This window comes from Mustela putorius, unplaced genomic scaffold, assembly GCF_011764305.1.
Source record: "Mustela putorius furo isolate JIRA1106 unplaced genomic scaffold, ASM1176430v1.1 tig00003834_pilon_pilon_pilon, whole genome shotgun sequence".
In the NCBI taxonomy this organism is placed as follows: domain Eukaryota; kingdom Metazoa; phylum Chordata; class Mammalia; order Carnivora; family Mustelidae; genus Mustela; species Mustela putorius.
Window position 1 is genome coordinate 59695325 of NW_025421987.1, and position 20124 is coordinate 59715448.

The window sequence follows — 20124 nt, forward strand, 5'->3', positions numbered from 1 at the left end:
TGGTCCAGTAGTTGTTTGTCTCTCTTTTGCTCAGCTTCTTTATTCTCTGTCATTTGGTCTTCTATATCACTAATTCTTTCTTCTGCCTCATTTATCCTAGCAGTAAGAGCTCCATTTTTGATTGAACCTTAATAGCTTTTATGATTTCAACTTGGTTAGATATTAGTTCTTTTATTTCTCCCAGAAAGGGCTTTTATATCTCCCGAGAGGGTTTCTCTAATATCTTCCATGCCTTTTTCGAGCCCGGCTAGAACCTTGAGAATTGTCATTCTGAACTCTAGATCTGACATATTACCCATGTCTGTATTGATTAGGTCCCAATTCTTTGGTACTGCCTCTTGTTTTATTTATTTATTTATTTATTTGGTGAGTTTTTCTGCCTTGTCATTTTGTCCAGATAAGAATATATGAAGGAGCAAACAAAATACTAAAAGGGTGGCAAAGACACCAGGAAAATGTGCTTTAACCAAATCAGAAGGTACCCCAAATCGTGGGAGGAGAAAGGGGGTAAAAAGAAGCAAAAAAAAAAAAAAATTAAAAAAGAAAACAAATAAAGAAAATTATGAAAAAGAAAAAAAATATATTGGACTGGTGACTAGAACAAGGTCACCCACTCAATTTTGGGAGTATTTTGGTCTTTTAGAAGAAACTACCTCCCAAAATTTTGAAGAATGAAAAACATATATTAGGGTAAACACAATGAAGGGATGGAATATCAGTATAAAGATGACAAAAAAATTTTTTTTTTAATTTCTAAAAAAAGGAGTTGATAAGGTAAGTTTGTTGGGAGAATAAAGAAAAAGAAGGTGGAGAGAATTTGCTTGGGCTGGAGACTAGAGCAAGCCTGGTGCTAGATTTAGGGTGTATTTTAATCTATTAGAAGAAGTTGTACCCCAAAATTTTTTAGAAGAAAAAACTCTATGTGTATACAAAAAATAAAGTTAGATACAATGAAGGATTAAATATGACTATAACAATGAAGGTTCAAAAAAGATTTTTTTAATGAAAGGTATTAAGATAAACTAGTTAAAAAATGTTAAAAGAGGAAAGGGTAAACATTTAAAAAAATTTAGCAGAAGAAAAAAATAATAAAATTAAAAAAAATTAACTTTGCAAGACTAAAGATTCATGGTGAGAAATCCATGATTTCCATGCTTTGCTTTCTCCTCCTCTGGAATTCCGCTGTTCTCCTTGGTAAGTAAACTTGGTCTTGATTGGATTTCTCCTCTGATCTTCTGGGGGAGGGGCCTGTTGTTGTAATTCTCAAGTGTCTTTGCCCCAGGCAGAATTGCACTGCCTTTACCAGGGGCCAGGCTAAGTAATCCGCTCAGGTTCACTTTCAGGAGCTTTTGTTCCCTGAACTCTTGCTTTCTGTAGAGTTCTGGAGGGTGGGAATGAAAATGTCACCCTCCCAATCTCCAGCCCAGAGGAGCCGAGAGCTCAGGGCCCCACCCCTCAGTGTGCCCTCAGAGAAAAACGCTCAATCACTCCCATCTCCCTGGCCTCCTGCTGTGCTCAGAACTCACCCAGCTTGTGACCAAGAGTTTCTGTCTCTGGCACACAGCTCTTCTTGGAGTCTCCGAACCCCGCAGATCCCTGAGCTCCTCCGGGGGGGGGGGGTCTCCCTGGATCCTGTGGTGACCCCACTCACAGAGCAGTGGCCTGTGCCATGGATTACAGTTCAAGGTAACGCCGAGTTGAGAGCTCACTCATGAGCTTCCCCTCTCCAATAACCTGTGAGCTCTGCAACACTCAGACACCCCCGATCCTTCTGCATATGGTAAAAGGAAGGAGAGATAAAAGGGCAGGTGACCTGGAGTGGCTGTATTCCAGGATGGATGGCGATTTTCAGAACACTTGGAATATTGACTTACTAAGGGCTTCAAGTTATATTAATCTTCCATGACAGATAGGACAGGAATAATGACCCTTGTTTTACAGACCAGGAAACTAGTGCTTATTCAGATATATGACTAGCCCAAGATCATGACATTTGAAAGAGCCAAAATATGATGTCAGATCATCAGATATCATAATTCAGACTCTATCCACCAAGTTGTTTGGCTTCTCTGGTTTGTGGAGGGACCCTTGTACCATATATTATTCCCTTGGCTTAGAATCTCCTTGTCGCCTTACTTGTCAGTAAATTCCTACTAATTTTTAAAAACCAACCCAGATGGCTACTTCCTGGGGAAACCTACTAAATTTTCCTAAGGCAATTAGTTAGCTATCTCCCTCACCCATGTCTTTTCAACACTCCTTCCACAACAGCAACATAGTGGCACATTGAATTTTACTATATATAGTACCCTGTTTATTCATTTAGCCTTTACACTGGACTGTGAGCTTTGCAAGGTAGGGAACGGATCTGGTTGATCTTCATATCTCTACCGCCTGACGTGTAGGGAAGGGAATGATGGGGAGGCAGACTGGTACCTATACATAGAAGAATTCTAGGAAGTAAGTAGGAAGATCCTTTCTTTCCTAGATAAGAAGGTATTTGGAAATATTAGGCACCACTATCCCTAATCAATGCTTTTTGTTAGAAATGTATGAGCCACACAGGTAATTTAAAGTTTTCTAGGGGTGCCTGGGAGGCTCAGGGGTTAAAACCTCTGCTTTTGACTCAGGTCATGATTCCAGGGTCCTGGGATCGAGTTCCCCCATCAGGCTCCCTGCTCAGTGAGGAGTCTGCTTCTCCCTCTCCCTCTGCCTGCCTTTCTGCCTACTTGTGCTCTGTATCTCAAATAAATAAATAAATAAATATTTAAAATTTTCTGGTAACTAAATTTAAAAATAAAATGAAACAGATGAAATTAAATATAGTTGTTTTATTTGATCTGAGATGGCATTTTAACATGTCATAATCATGATAATACAAAATAAAATTATAAATGATGGTTTACATTTTTTAAACAACATCTTTGCAATCCAGGTGTATTTTATACTTATAGCTTATCTCGATTTGGCCAGCCACCTTTCAAGTTTCAATGGTCACATGTGGCTACAAGTTGTTGTATTTGATAACAAAGGTATAGAGGAAAGGGAAAAAAAATTCAATCACATGATAAGAATTTTGAGATTATTTTCTTCATAAACCCTGTCTCCAGGCAATCAAATAGTTACAAATTGCTTTTTTATTCTCTTGTTTTTTTCTTCTTATTTTCTAGCTAATGTACTATTTGAAGACACTTAAGTTTATTACCCGTAATAGAGAGAGAATAGAAATTGATGACAATGGAGATGTGACTGGGTACTATGATATTTGAAATTGGCAATTAGGTGATAATGGAGAGATTGCCTTTGTGAAGGTTGGAGAATATATATTCACAAACTCTAAATTTGAACTCATGATGAAAAAGAATGTGACAATATTTCAGAATACCAAATCATCAAAGTTTAGTTACTTTGATATCTTATTTTGTTTATATACTCAGAAAATTTGTTTATATACACAAAACTGTATTTCAGGCACTGTAGAATATCAGACACCTGGAGTTGGCTATTCCAAGTCAATTTTTTTCAATATAGTACATATTTTTCTAGATACAGATTCAGGTATTTTGTTTTGGAGATGTTTTGGTATTTTTCTTGGACTATAGTTTTAAATATTAGTTTTATCATTTTGTTTTTCTTCTTAAAGTACTCCAGTCTGTTTTATCTACTTACTCTCTGATCATTTTTGGCTTTTTCTTTATTTTATTCTTATTCTTTTCATTGTTTTCCTGACTTTATTCAATGCTTCTTATTAAATTTTCACTAAAATGTATTTGTTTTTGAATGCCTTGTAACTTTTTCTTAATTTCTGAAATGGCTTTATTTTTTCTTTAGTTTCTTTCCTGAGTAAAATAAATTTTTCTGTTTCTTCCAGTTTTCTATTTATTATTTAATTTTTTAATGCCTGGCTCATGTATTTTTGCATATCTCCTAGTGTTTTTCTGAGAGTACTTAATTGTCATGCTGGAATTTTTTCTTTAAAGATTTTATTTATTTATTTGATAGAGAAAGAGACAGCAAGAGAGGGAACACAAGCAGGGGGAGTGAGAGAGGGAAAAACAGGCTTCCCACCATGCAAGGAGACTGACATGGGGCTCAATCCCAGGACTTTGAGATCATGACCTGAGCCAAAGGCAGATGTTTAACCACTGAGCCACCCAGGTGCCCCTGAAATATATATATTTTTAAATGCTATGTTATATTATTTTTCCGCATAATGGTTGTTGTATGTGTGTGTGTTGATGGGATCTGCAGCAATGTTTTGATTTTCATTTTCTGTTTTCTTCTTGTAGGAAACTTACAGAAGGCACTTACACCATAATATTTTTGTTCATAGACAGGGATGAGAGCTTCTGGTGTTTTACAAACCCCTATTTCAAGACTGCCTTCTTCTTTTAGTAGAGTGAAAAGTAGTAGTTCATTTAAGAAAGCTTAATGAGTCATTTGGTTTTGTGGTTCACTCTTGTTTCTGCAGCATTTTTTTTTTTTTTTAAGATTTTATGTATTTATTTGACAGAAAGAGATCACAAGTATGCAGAGAGGCAGGCAGAGAGAGAGGAAAGGAAGCAGGCTCCCCGCTGAGCAGAGAGCCTGATTTGGGGCTTTATCCCAGGACCCTAGGATCAGGACCTGAGCTGAAGGCAGAGGCTTAACCCACCGAGACACCCAGGTGTCCCTCTGCAAGATTCTTAACTTTTCCCTCTTCTTTCCCATTCTACCACATCTCAAAAAGATACTTCTCTCTCTCCATATACCATCTAGTCCCAGTGAAAGTGTGCTGTCCTGAGACTGGCCCCTGGAGTCCCACTTTCAAGACATTTCCCTAGAGGTGGTGCTGTCTCTCCATGGTTTGGGACCTGTTTTAACACAGGGTTGGACATTTTCTTTCTAGGAATGATTTGCCAGCTCTCCATCAGCCTTTGGTTCTCAGTACCCCCTTACTCTTTCCTGCATGTTTTGCCAAGTTTCTGTCCATTTTCTACATACCCAGGGATGAGGGAGGAACTCCAGAGATGGCCTTGCTGTAGTTTAATGGCTATTTCTCTGCATACAAGTACTTTGAAATTCATCGTATTCTCAGGTTCTTTATGATGCTAAAATTGTGGGCCAAGTGTGGTTTTATTTACTTTTTTCATTTTTTAAATTTGCATGGTCTTTTTGAGAGGATGTGTGGAGAGATTTGCTGTTTAGCAGCTGCCATTATCCTGAGGCAATCCAGAAGTCCTTCTTTCCCTTTCTGATGGTAATTCTAGAGGGACTTCATTTCTTCCTCCACTTGTCTTATGTGTTCTCAGGGGCAAAGAATGATAGAGAGAATTTACAAATTCATAATATAATTCAGAGTAGGGAACACTAGCGACAGGTATAGTATATGTGTGGGTGCACATAGATGTCCACAAGCTTTGATTCAAGAAATCATTTGTAGGAGAGAAGGATGTTTCATAAGTTTCAAAATTCTTTCCAAAATACTGTTTTCAAGATTTTCTGAGAGGTAGGAGAATTAAGGTTTAAGGATTAAATACATCCTCTTTGGATGTAAACTACTTAACCTACACACATACACACAAACTATTATTTTCCTTATTATTAATATTTATTGAGAGAGAATTATTGTTACTTATTTTATTTATTATTATAATTTTTATTCCTCCTCCTTCTATAGCAACAGGAGGGCTTTGATATGCAAGACTGAGAAGTGGCTGGTGAGCTAGAGACTGGGTCCCCTGGTTAACACCTGGAGAAGAATTGGAGGAAGTTGAGGGGAAACCTCATCACTTACCAGAAGTCATAAAGGAACCCCATTACTTCCCAGACAGCTGAACTTTTTACCCTTAATGAGATATTAGTTCTAGGAGAGTAGAACTCAAGGGCCTTTGATACTCTAGTTCATTGGTTATTACAGGTCACAGTAAAATGATAGGGAGGGTGGAAAAGCTCTGGCAATTTAATCTTCAGTGTGGATCTCAGAATGAAGGGACCAGCAAGAGCCAGGATGCTGAATGTGGGCATAAGTGCAGCCAGAGGTTTTCTTTGTTGTCCCAGACTTTTTTTGGGGCAGGGGTCTTTTCATTTTGATTTTTATTCATGTATCTTTTCTCTTCCTGGGTGGCCCTTCAGACCTGAGATCTGAGATCACAAAACAGTCTTCCAAATCCTGCTGGAAAAAGATCTAAGAATAAATGACAAGGAAATTAAGATTGCTGAGCTCCTATGCTGTGCCAGACACCTTGAAGATCTTTTTTTAATCTCTCTTTTCATCTCTCTCTCTCTCTCTCTTTATTTATTTTCTTTTTTTTACTCTCTGCTTTCTATGGGCAGCAGTAAACTTATATAAATTCATGCATACTCACAGAAGCATACATACAGACACTCCGGTTCCTCCCTTTCCTGCCCCATCCTTAGGCAGCACTCAGACACACTATGATAGGATATAAATGTACAAGCTACCGTCTTTGCCGCTGTAGAGGCACAGCTCTCTTAGCATTTTATTTCTTTGACCCAATTGGTAGCCCCTATTCACATGTAGCCTTTAAAATGTAAATTAATTAAAATTAAATAAAATTAAAAAGTCAGTTCCTTAGTGGTACTGGCCACATTTCAAGCTTTCCACAGCCACCTGTGGCCAGGAGCACTATAATGGATACATAAGACTTCTATCATTGAAGAAAGACAGAGCTGCCCTAGGCCTAGAGTATAAACTATCTTCGTGGTCTAGAACTCTCTCCCTGAATGGGGCCTGAGACTTTTCACTTTGTATTCCTACTGCTAGGCACATAGTAGGTATTCAATATAATATTTTGCATGAAAAAAGAGAGATGTTATTGCTTATATAGACAAGGTTCATAGAATGCTTGTTCTACCGAAAATTGATGGAAGAATAGTAAAGTATCATAGTAGATTTGCATTTTAATGTTTCATTAGAGCATAATAATTTTATTTATCTTCTTTATTAAAATTGGGGATATATTTGTATAATGAAATCGGCTCAAATGAATTAGATACAAATTTACTAAACATCTACTATGAGCCCAACTCTTATTAAGTCCTGCAAAAAACCACTGCCCTGAATTCCAGTCCAAGATGGTGACATAGGAAGACCCGAACTCACCTCTTCATGGACACACCAAATCTACACCTGTTCGTAGAGCGTTTCCTCCTGAAGAACAGAACAGCTTATGCACAACAAAAATAGAGAGATCTCTCTGAGAATAATAAGAGAAATGGAGACATGGTAAAAAGGGAACCCCCACTCCCTGACCTGGGAACTGCAGGGGGCAGAGAAAAAATATTATCTGAGATGACCTTGAACAGATTTGTCTGCCCCGAGGCACAGAAAGAAAGGCTCAGATTTAAAAGAGCAAATAGAATAAGGGACTAGCCCTTGGACCTTGTCAAACAGGGAGGGAGCAGTTGGGACATTCTCTGGGTTGGAAGGGGCGAGTGAGTGCCTGGGTTTATGTTTCTCCTCCACCTTGAGAGTGAATGGGAAAAGGGTCTGTGCACCCTACCGGCCTGCTGTCTCAGCATTTCCTGGGTGCCTAGAGCTCAAACTAGCTCCAGCCTTCCCCCCAAGGAGTTCACAGGGCAGTGTACACCGGACCATCCCTTGTCAGTGCCCACCACAGCTCCAGCTGACAATTTAATCTTCAGCGTGGATCTCAAAATAAAAGGACCAGCAGGAGCCAGGATGCTGGCCATGCAATGTCAGCTCCAGATGGCTTGCAAGGACACCCCTGGTACAGAGTGCTCTGGGACTCCCTGGCTATGCCTGCCTTAGCTCCAGCTCTCCTGCCAAAATGCCCCCTGTGCAGAGCACCTTGGGAACACTTGGCATGTACTTGCCTCAGTTCTAGTCACTCCACAAGGCACCCCCTGCATGGAGCAGCCTGGGACCTCCCAGCCCACACCCCATGTTGGTTCCATCTACCCCACCAGGGAAACACGTGCGCCAAGCACCCCAGGGCACCCTGGTTTATACCTAGTCCAACTTCAGCTGTCCTGCCAGGGCAACATCTGTGCAGAGAGCTCAGTGGCCTCCCACCTTGCATTCACTTTAACTTAAGGTGTCTCCCTCTCTATGGAGAGCCACAGGGCCATCCCAGCCTATGTCCATTTCAGCTATGGCCATTTTACCAGGGCAGTTCTGGCACAGAATATCTTGGAACCCCCAGATCACACAGCTCCAGCCCACAAACCAAGGTCACCAGGCACAGTCTACACGGGTGGCAACCATTGTAAGACCAATCCTTCAAATGCAGGAGAAGTCATTGTTCCATCTAATTTATAGAAACAAACATAGAAAGTTAAGCAAAATGGAGAGACAGGAATATGCTCCAAATGAAAGAATAAGAGAAAACCTCAGAAAAAGAACTACATGATAGGGAGATAAGCAATATATCTGATGAAGAGTTTAAAGTAATGATCATGAGGATGCTCATGGAACCGGGGGAAAAGTGGAAGAAAGTGAGAGCTTCAACAAAGAGATAGAAAATGTAAAAAAAAAAAAAATCAGAATTGAGTACAATAACTGAAATGAAAAATACACTAGAGGGAATCAATAGCAGATTGGCAGATGCAGAAGATAGATCAGACATTTGGAAGACAGGATAATAGAGAATACCCAAGCAGAACAGAAAGAAGAAAATAAGAATTTTTAAAAACGAGATTAGGTGAAGAGATCGCTTGCAAAAATCAACAAAATATTAGCAAACCAGAGTTGACAATACATTAAAAGGATCATTCACTACAATCAAGTAGAATTTATTCTGGGGATGCAAGAAAGGTTCAGTACTCCCAAATCAGTCAACATGATATACCACAACAACAAAATGAAGGATAAAAATCATATGATCATCTCAGTGGATGCAGAAATAGTATTGGACAAAATTCAACATTCATTGTGATAAAAGCTCTCAACAAAGTGGGTTTAGAGGGAACATTCCTCAATATAATAAAGGCTTTATATGAAAAACCCACAGTAAACATCATACTCCATGGTAAATAACTGAGAGCTTTTCCTCCAAGATCAGAAACAAGACAAGGATGTCCACTCTCACTGCTTTTATGCAACATAGTATGGAAATTCTAGACACAACAATTAGAAAAGACAAAGAAATAAATGTCATTCACACTGGCAAGATCCACTATTACCATTTGCAGATGCTATGATACTAATTACAGAAAGCCCTGAGGACTACCAAAAAAACTATTAGAACTAATAAAGAATTTGGTAAAGTTTCAGGATACAAAATTAATACACAAACATTGGTTGTGTTTCTATATGTTAATCAGAAAGTAGCAAAAAGAGAATTAGCAGAACGTAGCAGATAGAGAAAGAGAAGACAGTCCCATTTACAATTGCACCAAAGAAAATTAAATATCTAGGAATAAACTTAACCAAGGAGGTGAAAGACCTGTACTCTGAAAACTATAAAACATTGTTGAAAAAAGTTGAAGACAATGCAAGCAAATGGAAAGATTCAAAGCAATCCCTACAAAGTACCAGCAGCGTTTTTCTTAAACTAAAACAAGGAATGTTAAAATTTATATGCAACCACAAAAGACCCTAGATAGCCTAAGAATTCTTGAGAAAGAAGAATAAAGCTGGAGGTATTACAATTCCAGATTTTAAGATACACTACAGAGCTGTAGTAATCAAAACAGTATGGTATTGGCACAAAAACAGACACAAAGATTCAGTGGAAGAGAATGGAGAGCCCAGAAATAAATCCACACTTACATGGCCCAACTGAAAAATGGGCCAAGGACCTAAATAGACATTTTTTTTTTCAAAAAAGATATACAGATGGCAAACAAACACAGGAAAAGATGCTGAACATCATTCATCATGGAAATGCAAGTGAAAACCTCAATGCAATATCACCTCACACCTGTCAGAATGGCTAGAATCAAAAGGATAAGTAATAACAAATGTTGGTGAGGCTGTCGAGAAAAAGGAATCCTCGTGCACTGTTGGTGAGAAAGTAAATTGGTGCAGCCACTACGGAAAGCAGTATGGAATTTCTTTAAAAAATTAAAAATAGAAATGTCATATGACCTAATAATTCAACTACTTGGTATTTACCTAAAGAAAACAAAAACACTAGATCATAAAGGTGTATGCTCCTGTATGTTTATTGCAAAATTATTTTTAAATTTCTTTTTATTGCAACATTATTTACAATAGCCAAGATATGGAAGCAACTCAGGTGTCCATCCACAGACGAAAGAATAAAGAATACTGATGTGTTTATGTAAATAATGGGGTATTACTCAGCCATAAAAAAGAATGACATCTTGCCATTTACAACCACATAAATGAACCTAGAGAGTATTATGCTGGATGAAATAAGTCAGAGAGAGAAAGACAAATACTGTATGATTTTACTTGTATGTAGAATCTAAAAAAAAAAAATAAACAAACAGCAGAAATGAACCCTCAAGATAGAACAAACTGATGGTTGCCAGAGGGAATGGGGGTATGAGAATGGACAAAATGGGTGAAGAGGAATGGAAGGTACAGGCTTCCAGCTGTGGAATGAATAAATCATGGGCTGAAAGGTCCAGCATAGGGAATCTAGTCAATGGTCTGTAATAGTGTTGTATGGTGACAGATGGTGGCTTCACTTGTGGCAGGCATAGAGTAACATATAGACTTGTGGAATCACTATATTGTACATCTGAAACTAATGTCATATTGTTTATCAACTATACTTAAAAAAAAAAAAGAATGCAGGAGCCAAGCAGAAGTTTTCCCTGGTCCAAATATGGACAATTTGAGCATCAATAAGGAAAATAAATGCAATAAAAGAAAACACATTTTTAAATTCATAAGTTTGTAATGATATTCTCCTTCCAAAATTAACCAGCTTTGGAGGATTCTTTGGAACCAACCTGTTATTTCACAATCTATAAAATAAAGGGAAAGAAATAACACACACACACACACACACACACCCCAAAACTCTGCTTCAGAGCACTTACAGTGTAATTAGTTAATTAATTGGGCCAATATTTATTGAGCACATTATTATAGATGCTAGATACTCTCCTAGGAAATGGGGATATGTCACTATACAAAACAGAACAAATCCATGACTAATGGAGCTAACATTTCAGTGGGAAGAAATGGACAATATACAAGACAAATAGACAAATTATGTTATCTTAAAGGGTGATAGTGCTGGAGGGAAAAAAGTAGTAGAGCCTGAAATAGGGAGTGATGGGGGGAGTTGTAACTTCACATAATGTGATCAGGAAAGGCCTCACTGGGGTGATATTTGAACAAAAAGGGAAGTGAATCCTTGTATCATCTGGGGGAGGAACATTCCAGGCAGAGGGACTGGTGGTTTCTGAGTCCTGAGGCAGGGACCTGCTTGGCCTTGTGGAGGAACAGCAAAGAGGTCAGTGTGACTAGACAGAGTGAGGGAGTAGGAGAGCAATGGGAGAGGAGCGAAGAGAGGTGAGAGAGGGTAGATCACATGGGCCTCACTGGCTATTTAAGGACTTATACGCTTTTACACTGAGTGAAAAGGGGAGCCATGGAAGAGTCTTGAGGGAAGAGAGTAATAGTCTGATTTTAGGATTTAAAGGATCATCTCTTAGGGAGCCAGGGTGGCTCAGTTGGTTAAGTGACCTACTCTTGATTTTGGCTCAGGTCATGATCTCAAGGTCATGAAATTGAGCCCTGCACTAGGCTCTGCACTCAGCTTGGAATCTGCTTGAGATTCTCCTCTCTCCCTCTGCCTCTGCTATTCCTCTGGCTATCTCTTTCTCTATGAATGAATGAGCGAATGAATGAATAAATGAATGAATAAAATCTTTAAAGGATCATTTGTCTGCCTGCTGCAAATAAACTGGAGCTGGGGTGGGGAACAAGAGTAGAAAAAGGGAAACCAATTAGAAGACCAATAAAATAATCCAAAATAATTCGGGTACTTGAACCAAAATAGATGTGTTGGAAGCGGCACATAATAGTCAGATTCTGGATATCTTACAATAAGAGGCCAGTGGATTTGTTGAAAGACTGGACTTGGAAGTGTCCTGCCTGAAATAATTAGTGGGCAGGATAAGGCATGATTTAATTTGTGATGGCAAACCGAGTCTGGAGGTTGGTGAGCATATGGGCCTTAGTGAAGGGGAGGAATATATAAGCAAGTAATGCAAGATAAGGTTGGAGGTTATGGATGAGAATGGAGGAGTCGGTGACAGAAATGGGGATTTGGGAGAAGGAATAGGCTTAATAAGGATAGCTTTGGACATGTTGAATTTGAGATGATAAGCAGGGTCGGGCCTGGTTAGTACTTGGATGGGAGATGATGGTGGTAACTCAAAGTAGGGACATACTGGAAGTTTAGAATATGGAATTAGAGGAGGTGGGACAGGATGGTAGAGATCAAGATTTGGGAGTTCTTAACACTGATGCTGGGCAAAAACAAAGAGTGAATGAGCTACTTTATATCAAGAGATAATAACAGAAGATTAAGGACCAAACCTAAGAAAATGCCCACAGTGGGGAGGAAGGTGGAAGATGTAGAAACAATAAAATAAATAAAAGACCCAATGGAAGACAAGGGAGCCTGCATTTCAAGAAGGGGTCGATCAAGAATACCAAATATTGGGGTACCTGGGTGGCTCAGTGGGTTAAACCTCTGCCTTCAGCTCAGGTCATGATTCCAGGGTCCTGGGATCAAGCCCTGCATCGGGCTTTCTGCTCAGCAGGGAGCCTGCTTTCTCCCCCTCTCTCCCTGCCTGCCTCTCTGCCTACTTGTGATCTCTCTCTCTCTCTCTCCTCTCTGTTAAATAAATAAATAAAATCTTAAAAAAAAAGAGTACCAAATATTGAAGAAATACAAAAGAGAATGTAGCTAGACGAAAAGCTAGCCGACATGGCAGGAAACATTTTAGTGAGGTGAGTGAGTTAGAAACTAGATTACTGGCATTGAGAAGGAAAGGGGTACCGGGAAATGGAACAAAGAGGCATCAGGTCATTGTTTATGATGATTTTCAAAGAAGGTTATATGGAGAGCTCTTTTCAGAAGACTGGGTCAGGAGAAAGGAAATCCAGTTCATTCCGTGGTCATGCACACACCTTATAAGAGGCCTATTTACTGTGTGAAGCAATACAAAAACACACTTCAGTAATATTACATTTCATAACTAATCTCAGAGATTTCTAATATTTTTCATTGTTTTGTAATTCGGATTTAACCTATAAAACTCAATATAGGAAAATTCTGATTTCTAAAACAAATATAAATGTGATTATTCACTTTCCAAAATAAATATTTCCTTAATGGAAACTACATTTTATCTCCTCTTTAAATAGGAAGTTCTTCATTTCCATTAAGATATAAACTGATTAAAAGACACTGCATTTGTGCTGGGTTCCAAAGTGCACATCCTGTAGAATGTAAAGGGAGACTTTTTTTTTTTTTAACCATTGAGATCTCAAAACTCTTTTTGTGAGAAAGTATTCCAGTGTTATGCCTTGTCCACATTTCCTTTTTGTCCTTTCAATTTTCCCCATGGAAAAGATCTTTTATTTTTCTTTTCTGTTGACCCTTTATGACACATCTTTGACTTTCAGACTATGTTGGGATGATCTTGTGAGAAAAAATCTTTTTTAGGCTCTCAAGACAACTCTTGGGGTCACTGGTCCCCCACAAGTAGAAACAGATTTGTCAAATTCTGTTTATCATGTATCATGCCCAGAGTATCATGGGCATGGAGGCTGGTCTGAGGCTCCCAAATTAGAAAGACTTAACTTGAAGATGAGCTCTGAATTTCTAGAATCAACCACAAGACTGATTTTCAGCAAAATTCCTCTTTAAGCTCTCCAGGTGTCATTCATTCTCTTTGTTATCTTTGTCCAACTACACTGGGTTTCCTAGATATCACAAAAACCCATAGAAATCCAGATGTGAACTCTCTCAGCCTTCTTTTTTCTTTCTTTCTTTTTTATTTTTTGTGGAGACAAAGACTTTGTTATATGCATTGTTTTTGTCTTTGCTAGCTTCCCCATTTGGTGTGTACTGATCTATGTTATCCTGGGACCCAGGAGGGAATTCGTCAGAGGAACTGATATGCTGCTTTGACATCCCATGTGCTGATGGCCACGTGTCATGAGAACCAGGTAGAGATGGTCGTATTTTCCATTGGTATTTGAATGCAATTAGAATAAGCATGGTCTGGTGAAGAGGGCTTTGAAAGCCATCTTTATAAATAAGTGTGAACAACTTATAACAAAGATCATTATAATCCATCAAACTGTTAAACATTCTGTGCAGTGTGAAAAAAACATAATACTAGGTTTTAGTTCTAAAGCTGCTATAGTTTGGAAAAGGATTTGCCTCTGTGAATTTAAGAGAAAAAATTTTTAAAAATGAAATGTGATGGGGCGCCTGGTTGGCTCAGTGTGTTAAAGCCTCTGCCTTCGGCTTGGGTCATGATCCCAGGGTCCTGGGATTGAGCCCCACATCGGGCTTTCTGCTCAGTGGGGAGCCTGCTTCCTCCTCTCTCTCTGTCTGCCTCTCTGCCCACTTGTGATCTCTGTCTGTCAAATAAATAAATAAAATCTTAAAAAAAATGAAATGTGAAATGGGAATAAATGGATTCATAAAACTTTCTAAATTTCTAAAACAGATTATGCATTAGTTATATAAAAACTAGTGAATAATTAGAAAAATAAGTGAATTACAGTTCTATGTTCTACTGTATTATCTCTCATTTGGAATTATAAGATCAAGAATTCTACCCCTAAAGACAATGGACTTAAGGCCTTAATTACTTCAGGTTTGCAGGATGCATTTTACAGATGAATTCCATAACAACTACTCTATGACTTCTTCTCCACAACTTGCTGGATTGTTGCTCTTCATGACCAGGATTTTAGTAGGTTTTGGTTTGCTTAGCCTTTTATTTTTTATTTTATTTTATTTTTTTTAAGTTTTTTTTATTTATTTATGTGACAGAGAGAGATTACAAGTAGGCAGAGAGGCAGGCAGAGAGAGAGAGGAGGAAGCAGGCTCCCTGCTGAGCAGAGAGCCTGACTCGGGACTTGATCCCAGGACCCTGAGATCACGACCTGAGCTGAAGGCAGCATCTTAACCCACTGAGCCACCCAGGCGCCCCTTGCTTAGCCTTTTAAAGCATGTTGGATCAGGTGCATTTTTATCTCTGCTTATCTCTATCTTTCAAGATCATTCAAGTTGTTCTTGTCCTTTACCTAAAAGCCCTCAATAACAACTTATTTCAAGGAGAATTTTCCCCAAATGGAAAATAGGTAATCTGAACACCTCCCTGAACCCCACGTGACCCAGTCTCTGCACTGAGTTATGTCAAGAGAAGTCCAGTCTGGCAGTCAGAAGTGATTGAAAGGGAATTCCAATTTTTACCTGCACCTTTCAGAGAACATTAAAGAGATCCACTTGGTAATTTACCATGAATACATCTCAAATCACTTTTTCTTATGTTGTAATATTCTCCTTTGGAGACTCTGACCATCTGAAGGCTTCCAAATTTTTCTCAATTTTAGTCAACATGGTTGTTATTTTTGTTTCCCTTCTTATTCTCAGTCCTTTTCTCACTCTTCTCTGGAATCTGCGTCTGGAGGTTGGGGAGGAGAAAGCCCAGGGAGCAAAGACAAAATTCCCCTCAGTAGGTGGCAGTAATGTTGAAAGGAATGTTGAAAACATTTGTAATTTGGGTGCTTGGCTGGCTCAGTCAGTTAAGTATCTGTCTTCTGCCCAGGTCATGATCCCAGGGTCCTGGGATGGAAGCCCTGCATCAGGCTCCCTACTCAGCAGGGAGTTTGCTTCTCCCTCTACCCCTCTGTGATCTCTCTCTCTCACATACTCTCTCTCTTTCACTCTCAAATAAATACAAATCTTTTTAAAAAATTGTATTTTAATCAACCTTATCACAATCCTCTTGATTGTTTCACCTTAGTAGCTTTAATTTTCTCATACATGGGAAACCATCTATGGATTGTTCCCTGGTTTATGAGGATACAGACCTCCCTTCTCAATTGGATAATTGGAAAAGAAAGAGGCATCTTACTGGAAAAGGCCATACAGGATAGGGGGAAACCAAGAAGGCAGGCCAAATTCCCACAACTGAAAATAATTCTCAGTCCATAGTATCAGTTGAACACTCTAAGGCCGTTGTATTGCTGCTTTTTCTTTTTTCTTTTGATATTATATATTCTGTATAAAGGAATCTCAATGATTCCTACTCTAGGTCTTTGGCTGCTCTGAGCTATTCGCAGTTGAAGGGGACAATTGATTTTCCTGCAGTCAGTCCTCTGTTCTTTGTTCATTAGGTCAAAAGGGAGTGTGAACAACGTGGTTGTTTTTGACTATTGGTCAAATGCACAAAAGAGCGAGTGTGTGCTTAAAGAGGTGGAATTCCTTGCTTACGTTGAGACCCTGGGATTCATGCTTGCTATTCTGTCTTTGGGGTCCTTGTGGTCTTGGTAGTCACAATTATATACATGATATACAGGCATATTCCACTCATGAATGCCAATGACCGGGAGCTGAGCTTTCTCATACAGTTTTCTCTTGTCATCATACTGCTGTCTTCCATGCTTTTCATTGGCAAGCCATACAACAGGTTCTGTGTGACCTACCAAGTCACTTTGACAATGAATTTTTCTCTTTGCCAGTCTTGCATTCTTGGAAAGACTATTTCACTGTCTTTAGCTTACAGAATTTCTATTATTATTGTTTTTTAAATTTACAGACAGAGATCACAAGTAGGCAGAGAGGCAGGCAGAAAGAGAGATTTGGGGAAGACGGCTCCCTGCTGAGCAGAGAGCCCGATATGGGGCTCGATCTAGCTTACAGAATTTCTAAATCCAAAACCCAACCCAATCCAAAATCCATCCAGTCCCTTTATCTAGAAATCATTGTACTGATCTCTGTTCTAGTTGAGATTGGCATATGCACAGCCTACATAGTATTGGAGCCTCTAAGATTCTACAAGAACACGGAATGTAATGAAGGTGCTCTAGAGTTTTTGTGTTCTATGGTTGGAATCGATGTCTTCCTGGCCTTGCTATGCTTTCTAACAACCTTTGTTGCTTGCCAATTGCTGGATAACTACTATGAAGGAAAATGCATCACATTTGGAATGCTGGTCTTTTTCATTGTCTGGATCTCTTTTGTCCCTGCTTACTTGATCACCAAAGGCAAGTTCAAAGTAGCTGTGGAAATATTTGCAATCTTGGCATCCAGCTATAGTTTGTTGGGTTATATATTTGCTCCCAATTGTTTCCTTATTTTGTTGAGGGCAGGAAGGAACATTGATGAAATTGTTGGTGGGCGTGTCCCCACCATGGATAAGGGCATCCAACTGACTTCAGCCTTTGTGAGCAGTAAGCCCAATAATTCCACAGCATCAAATGTTCTGGCTAACTAGAGTTGTGAGTTACATGTGACCTTCAAAGCTGCAATGGTGATAGGGTTCAACATTCCCTTTCAAGTTGGTCCTACAGCTGCTGTCTGATGCTCTGGGGGTAATATGGATGATTTGGGTTCTAGTAGTATGGTCCCAGCATGGGATATGAAATGTCATACTGTAAGACACCATTTAGCAGGAATTAGAATACCCGTTACCACCAAAACTATAAGTAGCTTCCTTCAAACATTTCATAAGACTTTGGTATGACAAGTGTATAGCAGAGGGCCCAAGTAACCTAAAATGATGGATAAAAAACCTGGCTCTTGAATATAGTTTTTTTTAATATCATGGATGTCTGGTCTAGAAATTTACATCAAACAAAGACACTTTGTGGGGACCAAAAGACATCTTGTTAATGCCTCTATGGAATTGATAGCTTTTCTCCAACTGAAGTAAGAATTATAGCTCATAAACTTTGCCTTGGAGCAGGGCGTTTGGTAAGAGAATTTGTTTTTCAAAGGACTCTGTAGCTTACAGATAATATTGAGGGACTGGGATGTGAACAAAGCTCACAGTTCCTTGAATTCATAATGGGAATAGGTAAGTTTCTTCCAGAGGGAAGGCAAGGACCACTTCCTCCAGAATTTCCTAGATAACAGTAGTACAATATTTGAGTTTCAAAACATTCTTCTGCTTAAAAAATAAAAAGGAGGGGAATTAAGATATCAGCAAAGCAGTTGTTATGTTGATTATATATTGAATACTCAAAAACAAAATAAGCAAATATTTAATTAGAGCAGGTATTAGGATGCAAGATATTTTTGGATAAATTAAGTTATAGATATTTACTCCGTCATTATCCAGAGTTAACTGGGATGTTATAAAAATTTTTTTCAATCTTCTTCCAGATACAACATTTTAAAAATGATCTACATATATTTATGTGCATATGAATTAAATGTGTGGAAAAACAGAATTTGTAGAAATGCTGATAAACCAGATACTCATGTGCATATTTCACTTTAGGAATCCAGCAAGATCAGAAAGAGCTCTTTTTTTTTTTTTTTTAAGAGAAATATTAATCCTTGTGAATAACAATTAACCAAACCGGGCAGAGAGAGTTATACAGGTTGTAAGAGCAGGAAGTGAAACCATGATGACTAGTTTAGCAGGACAGTTCTGTCAGAAATTTATTTATTGATTTTTTTCTTTTTAAACTTTCTGTTTGAGTGTGATCCTTAATCTCCACAGAACTGCTTCCTATATTCTGCTGTTTGTTTTGTTTTAAGATTTTATTTATTTATTTGACAGATAGAAATCACAAGTAGGCAGAGAGGCAGGCAGGCTCCCTGCTAAGCAGAGAGCCCAGTGTGGGGCTCAAACCCAGGATCATGACCTGAGCCGAAAGCAGAGGCTTTAACCCACTGAGCCACCCAGGCGCTCCTATTTATTGATTTTTAAAGAAAGGTGGTTCCAGACCAGATGAAGAGGGTGAGCTTATTTCTTGGAGGGCCCATGGTACCCAGTGCTTTCTGTTCATCCACTATCTATTCACCTACCCATCTCCCAAGACTTCTACAGTGCTTTGCATCAGAGCCCTCAGATTCTTAAAGAAGAATCTATATCACAGCATGAAGAGGGGGGTGATGGCTTTCTTTGACCTCACTTGACCCAGGAACGGACTTTGGGAAAGAGAGGATGGTTTGGCAAAGTATCGAACAATAGCAAAATGAGAATCTGAGTTGATTTCTTGTTATGCATTCAGCTTGAGTCTTCTCAATGATCCATCTTGGAATTTAAAACAAATGCTGAAAGATCGCTGAAGTCTAGTGATTTGTCTTACTTTTTAAAAAAAACTTTATTTATTTGACAGACAGAGATCACAAGTAGGCAGAGAGGTAGGCAGGGACCCTGAGATCATGACCTGAGCCGAAGGCAGAGGCTTAACCCATTGAGCCACCCAGGCGCCCCTTGTCTTACTTTTATATTCAAAATATTTCAATCTCAGAGTAATCCATTTCTTTTCTGAAATGTTGATTACCGAATGAATACAAGATATCTAAAAAGGCACCCCCAGGAGTCCATCTGGGCAATATCAAAGCCTTCATTATCTCCTTTCATACCACATGGCTCAGTAATACTGTCTTATTGGACTTGTGTTCTTTGTAATTATTTATTTTTCCGATCAGCAATAGGTTTGGGAAAATAGAGAAAACAAACTTCTCTAGTTTATTAAAAACAAAATATGAACTGAATTTGCATGCTGAACTTTAATGCTTACTTGTAAAACTTTCTAATTTTAAGATACAACTTTGATCTAAAATAGTCTGAAGTTATCACTTGTTGATTTGGTACACATGTATTGTTACAAAGATTGGCTTATGGCAGATAAATTGTATAATATGTGATTGTCAAAGGATGATCTACTAATTTTTAATATTGATCTATTCATTTACTTATCAGGTATTAAAATGGTTCTGATAATGTTGAAAGATAATTTTTCTCCTTGGGCAAATGTCTTATGTATTTATGTATCTATTTACTTAATTAAATTTCCATTTAGTTAACATACAGTGTAATACTAATTTCAGGTGTACAATTTAGTGATTCAACACTTCCATACATCACCCAGTGCTCATCACCACAAGTGTGTTCCTTAATCCCCATCACCTATTTCACGCTTCCTCCCAACTTTCCTCTGGTAACCATCAGTTTGTTCTCTAT

The 20124-nt window shown here is 38.6% G+C and overlaps 1 pseudogene; it reads left to right on the forward strand.

Moving 5' to 3' along the window:
* Positions 1 to 17418, forward strand: part of LOC101676900 — a 38129-nt pseudogene extending 20711 nt beyond the window's left edge.
* Positions 17419 to 20124: the final 2706 nt, after the last annotated feature.